Source organism: Dendrobates tinctorius, unplaced genomic scaffold (assembly GCF_039654945.1).
Source record: "Dendrobates tinctorius isolate UK_male_01 unplaced genomic scaffold, ASM3965494v1 ptg000046l, whole genome shotgun sequence".
NCBI lineage: Eukaryota > Metazoa > Chordata > Amphibia > Anura > Dendrobatidae > Dendrobates > Dendrobates tinctorius.
The window spans coordinates 59,776,712-59,792,647 of record NW_027361714.1 but is presented as its reverse complement, the minus strand read 5'-3'; positions in this window follow the sequence as shown (position 1 = coordinate 59,792,647).

Genomic DNA, 15,936 nt, shown 5'->3' with positions numbered 1-15,936 from the left:
AAAGCAAGGATGCCAAATACATGAAACGTGCATTGTGGATTGTTATCCATTTCAATACAGCCCTAGCCTTTCTCTCTGCCACGCAAGGGTTAGCTATGTTAGCAGTAGTGCCTCTAGTTTTAGCCACATTGCAGCTGGGGTTTGTCTAATCTATTTGCACCTTCTCTTATTGATCGTCAAACCCACTAACTTCCTATGCATTTGGCTTAATACCCCCTGCTAAAATATTACTGTTTTTACTATTATATATTTGGTAAATTCACTTAAATGCATGGAATATATAATTGTTTAAGACTATCGTCTGTAATGTCATTTGTCTTGTCTCTTTTTATGCACTTTAATACAATATTCACTGAATTAAAATAATAAATATACTATTTTTTGATCTTAACCATTTGACTCCTTTTTCTACTTGTTTTATATGCTTGTTTGGAGTGGGTTTTTGTGGTATGTGGCACCTAAACTTGTGCCATATCTCACCACTAACATGCTATTGTTTTTTTTTTTTTTTTTTTATTGGTTTTACTCCTGAAGACTCACGTCCTATCCTCCTGGGATGGATCCCACAGATCCTTAAACAGAACAATCCGTTTACCTGGTCAAGTAAAGGCTTTACTTTAGTGGCTCAACCCCAAAAATATAAACAGAGTTGTATCGTGGAACCAGAATCCTCTATCGATCAAAGAGGATGGGGAGCCACAGTCTCCCAGGCTTTGTTCCAGGGAATATGGAGTGAAGACATCAGTCTTTGGTTGTCCATTTTCAGAGAATTAAAGAGAGTGGAAGTCCTAAAGGCTGTAGTGAGCATGGTACAGGGAATTCATGTGAAAATACTGTATATTCAGACATATTCTCGGTCAGAATTTTTGTTTGGGCAGAGTGACATTTCAGCTTGTCAGCGCTCCACCAAGTAAAGTTCCACCAACATCCAAATGCTTTTCTTGCAAGAACAATTTTTCTCTTTCCCCCATGATGGCACCACAGAGAGGGATCCGCCCTCAGGGACAGGAAACCTACAGATGAAAAAGGCGGTACCTCTCTCCTACATCAGTTGGTTTCCTGTCCCTAACTGGAAACCCACAGCACGTACCTGCAGTCGACGCGGGATGCCAGGGACCGAACCAGTCCGGTAATAGGCAGCGGGGCTTCCTGCCTTGGCTGGGTTGAGGCCTCGCGCAGGCTTCCCCCGTAGCACCACCTCCGGGGTCGGCGGACCCTGAGAGTGAGTGGGGAGAGGCAGTGAAGATCCGAGGACGAAGCCTGCCGATCCCAAGAAAGAAGAAGAAGAAAAAAAAAAAAAAAAAAAGGGGTTTGCGGCCTTTAAGTGAGTAGCGGCGGTCACTCAGGGAGAGCCGAGCGCCAGACAGAGCGTGCGGAGGATGGCGGCGGCCACCGGAACCTCAAAAGGTACAGGGGTCGGGGCGGGACCTCGGAGCGGCCTGGAGGGGGTGGCGGCGGCCACCGGGAGCCGCGAGGTATAATCCCGCAGGGCTTGCAGCGATGGGGTGGCGGTGGTCACCAGGTGTTGCTGGAGAGAACGGAGGGTGCGGGATGCCGGTACCGGGGCACGCGCACAGCAGCTTCCTTAAAGGAGGTGCAATGCACTGCTGGGAAATCTCGCAGTGCACATACGCCGGTGGTCACTTCCAGCGGGGCCTCGGACAGCGGGGAGGAGGCGCCAAATTCAAATTAAAAAAAATAAATAAATAATTATTTAAAGCCCCACTAAAAGAGGAAGAAGGCGATCACTGAGTGGAAAGCCTCAAAGAGGAGACGCGGCGGCGGTCCCCGAAGCAGGGGCGGCGGCAGTCACAAGAGCAGCGCCAGCGTGACTCCTCCCAGCAGCGCGGCAGCAGTGGTCATACAGGATCACGGCGCAGCCAAAGCTCCTCCATGGCGGCCAGCCAGAAGTGGATCCAGTGGTGTAAATAATCCCTACGCCCAAGACGGTATCTCTAGTTCCACAAGGGGGTGAGTGATCTCCGTGAGCGCCTGCTCGCTAATATGCGATTATTAATTTTTTCTTTTCAGGGGCGCAAGTGCACAGCAAAATCCAAGCACACGGTATGTGCTATATGCACGGAGGAGCTGCCCCTACATGGCAGAAAAAGCTCTGTGCGGCATGCATAGAGCAGACGATACAGGAGGAATCCCCGAGGTTTGCTTCAGACCTCAAAACACTGATAAGGACCCAGGTAGAGGATGCCCTCAAGGGCATTAGAACCACTAAGAAAAAACGTAGATCCTTGCATAGATCTCCAGAGTCTAGTATTAGTGAGTCAGGGAGTGAATCATCTAACTTGAGTTATTCATCATCCTCCCAGTCACCATCATCATCCTCAGAAGGGGGACGCAGCTGCTTCCCTATTGAGGAGACGGACGCACTGGTAAAAGCCGTGATGACAACTATGGGGCTGGTAGATGAACGCCCTAAAAAACCGGTGGAAGAGTTAATGTTCAGTGGACTGGAACAAAAAAAAGAGTTTTCCCGGTGAATGAGAAAATCCACTCTATAATCAAACGAGAATGGAAAAAGCCAGACAAGAAAGCCCTCCTAACACCCAAGAGGAAATACCCTTTTGATGATCCGGCCTGCTCCCTATGGAGTAAAGCACCTAAACTGGATGTGGCGGTTGCAAAGGCTTCTAAAAAATTTGCCCTGCCCTTCGAAGATATGGGTACCCTGAAGGACCCAATGGATAAAAAGGCAGAAAACTTTTTGAAAAATGCTTGAAGCGGCAGGAGGGGGACTAAAGCCAGCCATAGCAGCCACATGCACGGCATGTGCCTTAATGGTTTGGTTAGACCACTTAGATTCCCAAATAAAAGAAAAAGTCCCAAGGGAAACAATACAAAGGTCAGTTTCTGTAATGAAGGGAGCAGCAGCCTTCCTGGCGGATGCGTCAGTAGACTCAAATAGGTTGGCGGCCAGAGCAGCCTCCTTCTCAAATGCCGCGAGACGCGCCTTATGGCTAAAATGCTGGCCGGGGGATCTGCAGACTAAAACCAAATTGTGCACAATCCCATGTGAGGGAGAGATCTTATTTGGCCCAACGTTAGACGACATCTTGGAGAAGGTGGGGGACAAGAAAAAATCCTTTCCCGGTTCCCTAATCAGGCATACAAACGGCCTTTTTGGACCAGAAGATTTATGCGGTGAAGACCCCCAAAAGGGAACAGAGAAGGTTGGGAGGATAAAAGAAATAAGAACAAAGGCTTTATGTTCAACAAGCCCCCCGATAACAAAAAGCCACAATGAAGGTGCTCCCCGGGTCGGGGGAAGATTGTCCTACTTCTTCCAGGCCTGGGAAAAAATATCCGTGAGCCTGTGGATTCTGAACATAATAAAAGGACTGAGACTAAAATTCAATACCCCCCAACCATTTTTTTGTGATAACGCCCCAAAGGACATCATACGAGCAGCTGGCTCTGCAACAAGAGGTTGCGAACCTAAGGGAAAAGGGGGTACTACAAGAAGTCCCCTACCAGGACAGAGGCAAAGGCTTCTACTCCCCTCTTTCTCAGCAGAAAGCCAGACGGAACATACAGGGCCATAATAAATCTAAACAGACTGAACAAGTTCCTGGAAATTCAGCGTTTCAAGATGGAAACAATAAAATCTTGTGTAAAATTGCTTCCCCCATCATGCTTCATGGCTGTATTAGACCTGAGACGCATACTACCATGTACCTATTCACAGAGACCACAGGAAATACCTCAGGGTGGCGGTGACAATCCAGGGGGAGATAAAACATTATCAGTTCAGAGCTCTCCCTTTCGGGCTAGCTATTGCCCCAAGAGTATTTACAAAGATAATGTCGGAAGTAATGGCCCACATAAGAGAGCAAAACATCCTGATAGTCCCATACCTGGACGATCTCTTAGTAGTAGGCGTCACCTTTCACCACTGCAAACAGTTGGACATGGTCATGGGATCTCTAGTGAATCTAGATGGATGCTGAATTTACCCAAATCCAGACTGGTACCAAGTCAGGTACAGGAATACTTGGGAATAATACTGGACTCAACCGAACAAAAATGTTATCTTCCACAGGCGAAGATTCAAAAGATGACACAGATGGTGTCACAAATGATAGCTTCCCCAGTAACTACCCTGAGAAAGGCAATGTCTCTATTGGGGTCAATGACAGCCTGCATGCCAGCAGTACAGTGGGCACAAAGCTACACGCGAGTCTTACAGTGGGAAATATTAGACGCAGACGTTTCACTACACGGGAATTTAGACAGGCGGTTAAACATCTCACCAAACACAATACACTCCTTAGCGTGGTGGACAGACCCAGCCAATCTAACCAAGGGGGTCCCTTGGGCGTTACCAACGACAAAAATCTTAACCACAGATGCAAGCCCCTGGGGGTGGGGTGCACATCTAGACAGCCAGGTAGCGCAAGGGCCCTGGGCTCAAAAAAGTCAGTTTCCTCAAACATGAAGGAGCTGCTGGCAGTGAAACTAGCTCTCGTTCAATTTCTAGACTCGCTTCGCTCCCACGCACAAGGGTCTTCTCATACAACCGGGTAGTGGTAGCATATCTAAACCACCAGGGGGCACCAGGTCTCGAGCACTGATGGAAGTAACAAAATCCATCTTTCACCTAGCAGAACACAATCTGGAATTCCTGACAGCCCTCCACATAAAAGGGTTGGAAAACCGAACAGCAGACTTCTTGAGCAGAACACTCCTAAAGCAGGGGGAGTGGGAACTAAGCCAGTCAGTCTTCAACCAGATTGTGAACCTCTGGGGCCGGCCAGAAATAGACTTATTTGCAAACAGTCAGAACCGGAAATTGGAAACCTTCTGCTCAATAGATCCCTGGGGGGGCCCAGTAGCTCTAGATGCCTTCACGGTTCCCTGGGATTATCATCTGGCTTATGCTTTCCCTCCAATATCTCTCATCCCCTTAGTACTGAGGAAAATAAGGGGGGGACAAAGCGACGGTAGTAGTAATAGCGCCCTTCTGGCCCCGGAGGATATGGTTCCCATGGCTGAGAAAAATGCCCATCACAGACCCTTGGGTTCTACCAGAAACCCCGGACCTTCTATCCCAGGGACCAGTGTATCACCCACATATAAAAAAGCTACACATGACAGCTTGGCTTTTGAGAGGGAACTCCTAAACAATAGGGGCCTCTCGTCAAACTTGATAACCATGTTACTACAAAGTAGAAAGCCAGTAACCACTATGGCATATGGGAAGGTGTGGAAAAAATTCCTATCCATTTCGGATTCTGACCCAACGGGAGAGATCCCAATAGGGGAAATTCTGGAATTCCTACAGAAAGGGTTGGTAAAGGGACTAGCTACAAGCACCCTGAAAGTACAGGTGGCGGCCTTAGGGGCTTTGTATAATCATGACTTAGCCGGAAATCGGTGGGTTAGGAGATTCATGAGGGCCGCAAGTAGATCTAGGCCGATCCCCCTACGTACTACCCCCCCCCCCTTGGGATCTAAACCTGGTGTTGAACGCACTAACCAAATCTCCCTTCGAACCCTTGGCGGAGGCTCCCTTAAAAATATTGTGATATACAAGCCTTGTCTGCCCACTCACCCTTCACGCAACTTCTGGATGATAGGATAATTCTTAGAACCGACCCAGCATATCTCCCCAAGGTGTCTTCACAGTTTCATAGGACCCAAGAAATCTCCCTACCCTCCTTCTGTCCCAATCCCAAAAACAAAACAGAAGAGGTATGGCACACTTTAGATGTAAAAAGATGCCTGGTCCAGTATATAACAACCACGAGGGAGTTTAGGAAGGATAGGGCTCTGTTTATCTGTTTTCAGGGTCCTCGGAAGGGTCAAAAAGCATCGAAGGCCACGCTGGCGAAGTGGATAAGAGAAGCCATCACCCTATCCTACTCCTCCTGTGGGGCAGCCATCCCAGAGAACATAAGGGCCCATTCAACCAGGGCAGTGGCATCATCCTGGGAGGAGAAAGCCGGCGCTTCAATAGACCAGATATGTAGAGCCCCCACTTGGTCTTCCCCCTCTACATTTTTCAAACATTACCGTCTAGACTTGACCTCCTCTTCAGATCTCACCTTTGGGAAAAGGGTTCTGGAGGCGGTGGTCCCTCCCTAGATGTACAATCTTTGTAATTCTCTCCGTGGTGCCGTCATGGGGGAAAGAGAAAATCGTAGTTACTTACCGATTAACGGTATTTCTCTGATCCCATGACAGCACCTGTACATCCCCTCCCTTTCACACACACAGGTGTGCACATTAGAGTGAGTTAGTTAGCTTTGATACTTAGCCACACGGTGTCTCTATTAAGCTTAACTTGAGTAATTTGGTTAATTGTGGATTTTTTTATAACCATTTGAGTTTCAGCTGAAAGTTCTGTGTAATGCTCTGTAAACCAACTGATGTGGGAGAGAGGTACCGCCTTTTTCATCTGTAGGTTTCCTGTCCCTGAGGGCGGATCCCTCTCCGTGGTGCCGTCATGGGATCAGAGAAATACCATTATCGGTAAGTAACTACGATTTTTTTGCATCTCCATATTTTGAGCTACAATTTTTCTATATGGAGAGTCATGTAAGGGCTTCTCTTTTGCCTGACAAGTTATTTTTATTAGTGCGATTTTCAGGCACATAACATTTTTTTGTCGCTTTCTATTCTGTTTATTGGGAGGCAGAATAAACGAAAACCAGTAAATCAGGAATTGTGTGGGGTATTTTTTTTCTGCCATGTGGTAAGTGATAAAACAGCTTTATTCTTTGGGTCAGTACGAGTACAATAACACCATATTTCTATCACTTGTTTTGCTGCTTTCATACAATAACAAATTTTACAGAAAAAAAGTTTTTGCATCACTTTATTCTGATAGCTATAGCTATTTTTAGCTTTTCTCTAATGGAGCTGTATAGTGGCTTGTTTTTTCTTGTTTTGTTTTTTGTGGCACAAGATGGCTTTTTTTAACCATGGTTTTTTTTTTCTTTGACCTTTTATTATACTTTTCTCTAGTCACCTTCCACGACAGCCATATCTGAGGATGTCTCCCCGCCCTAATGGGGGACAGGAAATGCACAAGAGGTTAAATAACCCTCCTCCGTATAGTGCTGCTGTGGCCAGCGACCAGAGGCACTATAATCTTTACCTGTATTCCGGATGTCCGGGGTTCGGCTGGCCTCTGTGTAAAGGCTGCTCCCGTCTCCTCTCTGGATGGACTCGGGACCCCCTGGCTGCCCCTCCTGCGCCCCCTCAGTGGGGAAAAGCGGGGTGGTGGTGTGCAGCTGGGGTCCTCCTCCCCCATGCTGTAGGGGGATGGATTGACCTATGGACCTGTCTGATAAAGAGGGAACATGTAAAAGGTGATGTATGCAATGCTTTATTCTGACTTGAATGTATGTATGGGACGATAGCTAAAATTGGTGAAAGATGGTGTAGTACTGGGTTTTGGCCACAAGATGGGGACATAGAGTAGTGAGAAAAGGACTTAACAGCAAGCTTTAGGCTAGGGAAACTGTAGTCATGGTGGACGGAGCTATAGGACTTGGAAGTGGATTTCCAGAATAAGGAGATAAAAGGGAAGAGAGTCCCAGGGGAAGGGCAGACACACAAGAGGAGACAGAAGAGAGCTCAGGAGAGGACTGCGGAAGGAAGAGCTCAGGAGAGAGACGGATACTCAGAGAGGGGGGTGGCCCTGAGAGGACAGCTGCAGGTCAGAAGTATGCTGACTAAAGGGGTACCGGACGGCTGAACACTAAAGGAGCAGTAAGTGTCGCAGCGGGCAGACTCGGTCGGGGAAGCGCTGTGGCCGTGGGCCTAACGGCAGCCACAGTGAAGGAACCTTGGGGTCTTTGCCGAACAGGAGCAGAAGGGAGGTGACAGTTACCAAGGCCAGGGAGCAGAAGCTGTCGTGTTTGCTGTGGATGTCAAGAGGGCACCCAATAAAGTTGGACCTGATTGAACGGATTTCTGCGTGTCTGTCTCCAGTCTGTTCGGTAGCCAAAAGGGACCACCCCCCAGTCGGCACATGTACTACAATGCGACAGTGCCAGGGCGTGCACCGGAAGTGATGTCGGGAATGGCGCCGAACTTCCGGCTTGCCTCCCACCTGTGTTACAGGCTGGAATGCAGGTGCGGCCTACAGTTACCGGACTGCTGACTGTGGTTCCGGGCGGCCCCATCAGAGCAGCTGGAGCATCGCCAACCCTCAGGAGTGAGGGAGTCACCTGGTGAACGCCAGCAACCCCAGGGGGGTGATAGGGCAGTTGCTGAGCAACTGGGGATTCAGCTGGAAGAGGTGTGATTAAGATGACCTCCACCTGGGAGGAGGAGCACAGAACACGCTGGCTGGACCCCGGTTATTTAAACCCTGGTCTGGGTGTGTACAGGTAAGGCCAATATCTGTACAGGTGACTGTGACAGACCCTTACTGCCTGCTTCTGCGGAGCCCAGCGTTCACCCTCATACTGTAAGTAGCAGGGTGGGTCCCCCCTCTTCTCTCTGGGTAGTCTGAGGTGACTTAGTATGCCTTCTCTCTCTCTTGTAGGGAGACAAGGCCTCTGACCCTGAAAAGAATAAGCCAAGCCGCAAGTGTGTGTGTGTGTGTGTGGTTCCAGACTTCCCGAGAAGAGACTTGGTATCCCCTCAGAATTGAGAAATCTGTTTCCCTTGGACGGAGATTGCTCCTTATGGGAAGTCCCTATAGTGGACGTGCTGGTATCCAGGGTAACCAAAAGAACGGCTCTTCCATTTGAGGATTTGTCTCAGCTCAAGGATCCCATGGATCAGAAGACAGAGCTTGCTTAGGAAATCCTGGGGCGCCTCCACAACTCTGCTTAAGGCCAATATAGCCTCTACGTGTGTAGCCAGGTCCCTGTTCCACTGGTAGCATATGCTTCTAATAGTGGCTCCATCCATAACTCACCTGAACCATGATGTAGAGAGGTCCCTGGAGATTTTACAGTCCTTGGGTTGGATCCCAAACTTAGAAAAATCAGACCTTCACCCTTCACCAAGGATGGAGTTCTTAGGGATATTCCTGGACTCAGAGGAGCGAACATCTTTCTTACTCAGGCAATGACAGCTCAACCTTGTTCAGAGGATCTCCAGGTTCAGGGATCAGAGAGCACCAACCCTGAGGGACTCAATGTCCATCCGAGGTTCACTTACAGCGTGCATCCAAGCTGTCTCCTGGGCTCAAGCCCATACTCTGATTCGTCAGTCCTATGTACTCCGGTGTTCAAAGAAGTGTCGGAATACACTGACCAAGAGAACCCCCCTTCTTGGTCATGTTAAAGCTTCTCTCCTATGGTGGCTGGACTACCAGAATCTCCAGCGGGGCGTCAGCTGGGATCAACTCCCCCTAAAAATCGTCACCATAGATGCCAGTCAGAGAGGCTGGGGTGCTATAGTGGAGAAATCACACTTCCAGGGGGTATGGACCCCAGACGTCAGAGCCAGCTCCTCAAATGTGAGAGAACTGAAAGCAGTAGAGGAGGCGTTGAAAGCAGCATCAATCCTTGTCCAAAATCATCATGTACGCATCTGCTCAGACAATGTGACTACAGTGGCCTACCTGTGACACGAAATACTTCAACCTAAAATTAGTGGCTGCAAGAATTTTTTCCTGGGCAGAGAAACATCCGTTGTCCATATCAGCACTACATCTAAGGGCATCGGACAATGCAGAGGCGGACTTCCACAGCAGGAAGGATGTTCATCCCGGGGAATGGTGCCTAGACCAAACAGTATTTTTGTCTCTGGTGTCAAGGTGGGGAAATCACGATGTGGACCTTTTTGCCAGCAGCCAAATGCAAAGGTGGAAACTTTTTTTTTTCCCTCAGTCCCACCGACGGAGCATGGGGAGTGGATGCCCTCTCCCATCTTTGGCAGTTCAGTCTGGCTTACGCCTTCCCACCGATTCCTATGATGGCGAGAACGCTGCAGAAGATACGAGCAGAGCCAGTCACTACAATCCTAGTGATTCCCATGTGGCCAGGGAGAAGCTCGTACGGAGCTCTACGGAACAGTGCTCAGGAAGGCCCAATACTTCTGCCCCAGAGGATCGGCCTCCTTCACCAGTGCCCTCTACCGCACCCAGACCCACACAAGATGAACCTTGCGGCCTGGCTACTGAAGCTGGAATGCTAAAGGCCTTTCCGAGAAAGTGATTCAAACTCTACAGAAGAGTAGAAAACCAGTGACTAACGCCATTTATGGGAAGGTTTGGAGAAAATTTTCATCTGTGTTCCCTAGATACTCCAGACCCCTTCCATCCTAATATCGCACAGATCTTAGAGTTTCTTCAAGATGGCTTAGATCTAGGGCTCACACCTAGTACACTGAAGGTTAAGGTGTCAGCTCTTAGTTCATTTTACCATCAAGATCTGGCGAGCCATTGATGGGTCAAACGATTCAGGACCTCAGCAACTAGAATCCGTCCTACACTCCATAGTCCGGTACACCCCTGGGCCTTGAACCTAGTTCTTAAAGGCTTGACCAAGGAGCCGTTTGAGCCTCTGTCATCCATGACACTAAAGAGCTTAACACTGAAAACTGTTTTTGGTAGCAATTACTACCGCAAGGTGCATAGGCGAATCACAAGCCCTGTCCATACAAGAGCCATACTTGACCATCACGGAGGACAGCATCATCCTAAGATTAGATCCCTCCTTTGTTCCTAAGGTAGTCTCGAACTTTCATAGGTTCCAGGACATTGTATTGCCTTCCTTCTGTCCAAACCCCTCCAATGCGAAAGAAGAAGTCTTCCACACCCTCACCGTCTGTAGGGTAGTTATCTTGTACCTCCAGCAGACGGAGAGTTGGAGGATGGACTAGAATTTATTCATTCAATTTTCCGGTCGGAATAAAGGCAAAAAGGCGGCAAAAAATACAATTGCAAATTGGATCAGGCAAGCTATCAGCCTCACAGAATGTTCCTCCTCCTACATCTCTTTCTGCCCATGATGCTGATACTGAACGAGTAGAGTGGGTTTTCAGAGGGGACGCATCTTCTGAGCAGATATGCAGAGCCGCCACCCGGTCGTCTGTCCATACATTCACCAGACACTATAGACTAAATTTCAACAGGGATTTAACGTTTGGCAGATGAGTTCTGCAGGCTGTTGTCCCTCCCTAAGAAATTAGTTGTTGGTATTCCTCCAATATGGCTGTCGTGGAAGGTGACTAGAGAAAATAGATACCGAATTAGCGGTAAGACTAATTCTAGGAACCTTCCACTACAGCACTAATTTCCCTGCCTATCTGATACTCTTATTGGATGATTCCTGCACTTTGGTGGTAACTATACATGCTAGTGTGTCTAGAAAAAACACTGGAGGTAGCAGGAAGGGGAGGGTTATTTAACCTCTTGTTAAGAGGTAAGACTAATTCTATTTTTGTTCAGCGGTATGATGAAAAATGGAAAAAATAAACTGAGAACCATCTCAGAACAATAGGAGCAAAAAATCTTTCCCAAAAATGTTAATATAATCAAACATATTAAAGATGCAAAGAATGTACAAAATAAATACACTGCAAGATAAATCCAAATATATAAAATATGTGACAAATCTAATACTGAACATGGGCCTACAAATGAATGTCCTTCAAGTATTAACACCTAATGGTGCTATAAAATACTAAGTTTAATATCAAAATAATTTTCCAAAGTATGTTTAAGGTCACATGTGGACATATAAGTATCAAATAATTTTGTATTTGTAGTGTATATTAAACTAAGGAGAAATTTCTGAGCAGAACATACCACCGATCTGAATAGTTTTAAGCCATTTACTATGATGTGCCAACTGACATACTTAGCTCAATGTGGACCTGTCATGCAAGCGTTCCAACATTTGTTTCTCCCATATTCTTAAGGAGGCATGGTGATCGTATGGGAGATTTATATATAATTTATTTCCTTCCAATTTAAATAGGGGTGTATAATGAGTAAATTCATACATGGTACATACGATATGCTGATGGTGCATGTGGTTCGGATTGCAATAGCCAAATTTGCAATATTTGACAATTTATTAGTCGAATATTCGCAGAACACAACTGAATGCCATTCAAGGCAATGAGAGGCAAAAACAGACACATGCACAACACCTTATAACCGGCCCCAAAAGCTGCCAAAACACATCCAATGAGTGACAGACACCAGGAAAATGGCCTCATTTCACCCACAGTACAAATTGTAGCATGACAATGCAGCAGTCAGCCAGGCAAGAGGTATTGGGGTCTGGGCCACCATTTACAGCTTTCAATTGAATGTCACAGCAAGACGAGGTGGGTGAGGGATCCCTGATACCACATGCAACAGTTCAACCTGCTTTCATGCTCAACCACACTCAGGCGGCACAAATACCATTATAAATTTCTTAGATTACTATTGTCAGAAAAATTTACAAAAAGTAGTGGCAGACACCAACAAAGTGGCATGATTTGCAATAGAGTAGAACTAGTATAGCGGGGACGGACACCTCTTCCATTACAGCCAACCCAGCAGATGGACTGTAATGGGAAAGGTGGTGGAACCACTGTGCTGTATACCTTGGAAAGCCTGGAGGGCCGTAACTAGGTGGCCTACCAAAGCCCAACTCGGATAAGTGCCAGCAAGCGAAAACTGCAACCCAAGCAGGGACAAGAATGTGGCAATAGGTGCACCATAGCTGACCTACAGAAGGTGGCAGCTGACCCCCTACAGCGGGTAAGCTGCTACGGCCCGAAGGAGGGATGAAGAATGCAGGCAGGTACTGTCAGGTCTCTGAAACTATGGGTGCAGATGGGTCTGGCTGAGGAACTGAAAAGCACTGGCAGGTGCGGGCTGGACTGGGTGCTAAATGGGAATGGCAGGTGCGATCTGGACCAGCTGATAGAAGAGCGTGGATGGGCATACACGGGTAAGAGCACGCAGGCGGACCTGGGGAACCTGACAACAAGCAAGCATGCAAGGTAAACTATCAATGTAGCTCAGGCACCTCCATATTGGAGGAGAAGCCTTAAATAGGTGTCGCCAAGCTATAGGGTGGGAATACCTTAGGTTGATGCGGGCAGTCCTTTTAAGAGGGAGCATGCACGCGCCCTAAGCATAGTGCCGCCCGGTCCTTCAACTGAACCTTGATGGACACCAACACATAGGGGGGTGAAATAAGGTGGAGTGTAAGTGGGAGGCACTGAATGCCCTGTCTATTAGGTACGAGAAGATCCAACAAAGGGCCAAGTCTGTAAAGTCAACAGATCAGAAAGTCTGTAGTAAGAGTGAATGGTCCACTGTGTCAAAGGCAGATGCCAGGAGGACAAACTTGCGCCGCTTTCATTTGGTGGTTAGTAGCTCATTGGTGACGTTTGTAAGGGCAGTTTCAGTAGAATGGTGCGGTCTGAAGCCAGATTGTAAGCGGTCAAAAAAAGCGCAAGAGGAGAGGTGTGAGGACCGTTCAAAATGCACATGTTGTTCCAGTAGTTTGGAGGCATAGGGGAGAAATGATATGGGGCGATAGCTAGACACAGAGGATAGGTTTTTTGAGGATGGGTGTCATCGAGGTATGTTTCAGTCAGGAGGGAAGACGCCAGTTATTAATGACAGGTCGAAGAGGTGGGTTAGGCTTGTGATGAAGACTGTGCTAAAGTTTGTAATGAGGTGGGATGTTATTGTGTTGAGGTGGTGAGGTAAAGTCTTTAGCTGAGATGAGAGGAGAGGGGGAGCTGGTGGAGAGAATTGAAAGTGCTGAAGAGCTGTTTAGGGTTGTGAGACAGGTATGATATGAGGGATGAGAAGTCGGTTTGTTTTGCTGCAATGAGTAATTGCGCAGTATTTTTACAACTTCTGTTACTGGATGGGCTAGTCCACTCCCTTTCTTTGGCAGCCATATACAGCAGTATACTTTGTAGATGAGGGCCAGAAAGAACAGGTGCTCCAGTAGATGGCAAGCGATGCATCAAGTTGCCTCTGCTCCTCTTCCTCCACCTTAACACCACACACAGTACAGTCCTCAGTGATGGCACCCCAGTTTCCCGTTTCTTCTCCCACATCACAACTCTCCAACACCCAACTGACGGTTGGGAACCACACGTGGCTGAGTCTGCAGATTTCTTCACACATTGTATGACATGGGCATCTGAAATGTACTCTAAAGATTCAAAGAATCAAGAGGAGGAATGCATCTGCACCGATTGACATATTTTTTTTCTCAGTTTGAGCCATGGCCGGACAAAGTTGGATCTAAGCATAATCCAAACCCTTGTCAACAGACACTAACCCCATTGAGTGAAGGTGATCGATTTGTGACGAGAATCAGATACTTGTCACGAATCAGATACTTGAGGTGTCTGCGGACTGTACTGTGCTGTCATGGCAAGAAGAGGAGGAGGGTGACTCGGCGAGGAGTGGGAGAACAGAGAGGATGATGATGAGGTAGTAGATCACACTTGGTGTAAACCCAGAGGCATGCAGCTGAGTAGCTCAGTAGAGGAGGAGGAGGAGGTTACGAAAACAGAGTTATGCAACCACAACAACCAATGCATCCTGAGCCCCAAGTCTGGCAGTGGACAACAGCGTTGGAAGTTCTGCAGTTGCCTATCTTGAGTCTTATTTTTAGACTGGCAAAAATCTAAAAAAAAAATCACGTTATCTGTCAACTTTTTTAAAAGCGACCTAGTAGAGTAAAAGAAATGAAATAGCTTTGCCATGTGTTGGAGGAAAAAATTAACAGCTTGCACTTCCCCATCTTCAATCTACTAATAATAACCTTTATTTATATATCACAAGCACATTACATATAGCTTTACAAGTCAGCAGATCATATAAAGATAATCAAACAAAGCAAAAATAATGACGACCCTGCTCTTCAGAGCTTACAATCTACAATCAGGTGAGGGTGACACAAATTATAGGTGGTTATTTACAAAGATGGTACAACCGAGGAAATGGGGGCTAGATAAAGCCTGCATAAGCCTTTTGGGTATGGTTGAGTTTGATGGCGAATTATGTTCAGAGAAGTAGAGAATAAGCTATATGTATAAAAAGGAGTTTGATTTAGGGAACGTGATAGGCCACCCTTTACAGATGTGTTTTTAGGGAGCACCTAAAAATGTCTAAGTTGTGGTTATACTCCTAATTGCATGGGGGACAAAGGGTAAGAGGTGAGTTATTGAGGTAGGAGATTGAACTGAGCCGGACAAAGTTCAAATCAGGGGTGTTACCGTCTTTGTGTGTCTCAGAGTCTGAAAGTTGTATTCGGCCACGAGAATTGGCTACAGATAGAAGCTGGGATGCAATTGGGGAGGTGGGACTGTTGAAGTCTCCCAGGATAAGGGTTGTCAATTCTGAGGACATGAAGTGTGGCAGCAATGCATAAAAGTAGTCAAGTTAGGAAGGGGGGTGGGCCTGCTATGCCGGTATATGACTGCTACTCTGAGGGACAGGGGATGGAACACCCTGATGGTGTGAACCTCAAAATAAGAATGGCGTCCAATCAGCCTGTATTTATTTATTGGGCAAAAAACAGGAATGTTGTTGGCAGCGAGAAGTGTAAGGTTATCATGGAGTGAGCAGTGATTATACGGCGGGATATACACATATTTCATGTGTTCTGATCTGGATGTGGACAAGTTGAACGCTTACTATTACTTTTCTGAGAACTAATAATTGTGAACAGCCTGCACCCAATCGTGTCATTGTAGGAATGATAGGGGCCAGCTGAGAGCTATTCTCTACAAAGATCACAGCACTTGTTTCTGTTTGACTCATGACCTGTGAACTCTGTGATTATTGCATGGCCACTTCAATGTGTTGGCCATGGAAATGCAGCCTATTGCATTGTGGATACAGACAGTTTGCGAAAGCTGATTCTGTCGCAGTTCCACAGTACCAATTGCCCAGTCACCATTACTTCTCTAAGAAAGATGTGTCTGCGCTACAGCAAAAAGTTTCAGACAACATCACCCATGCCTTGAAAAATTATATGT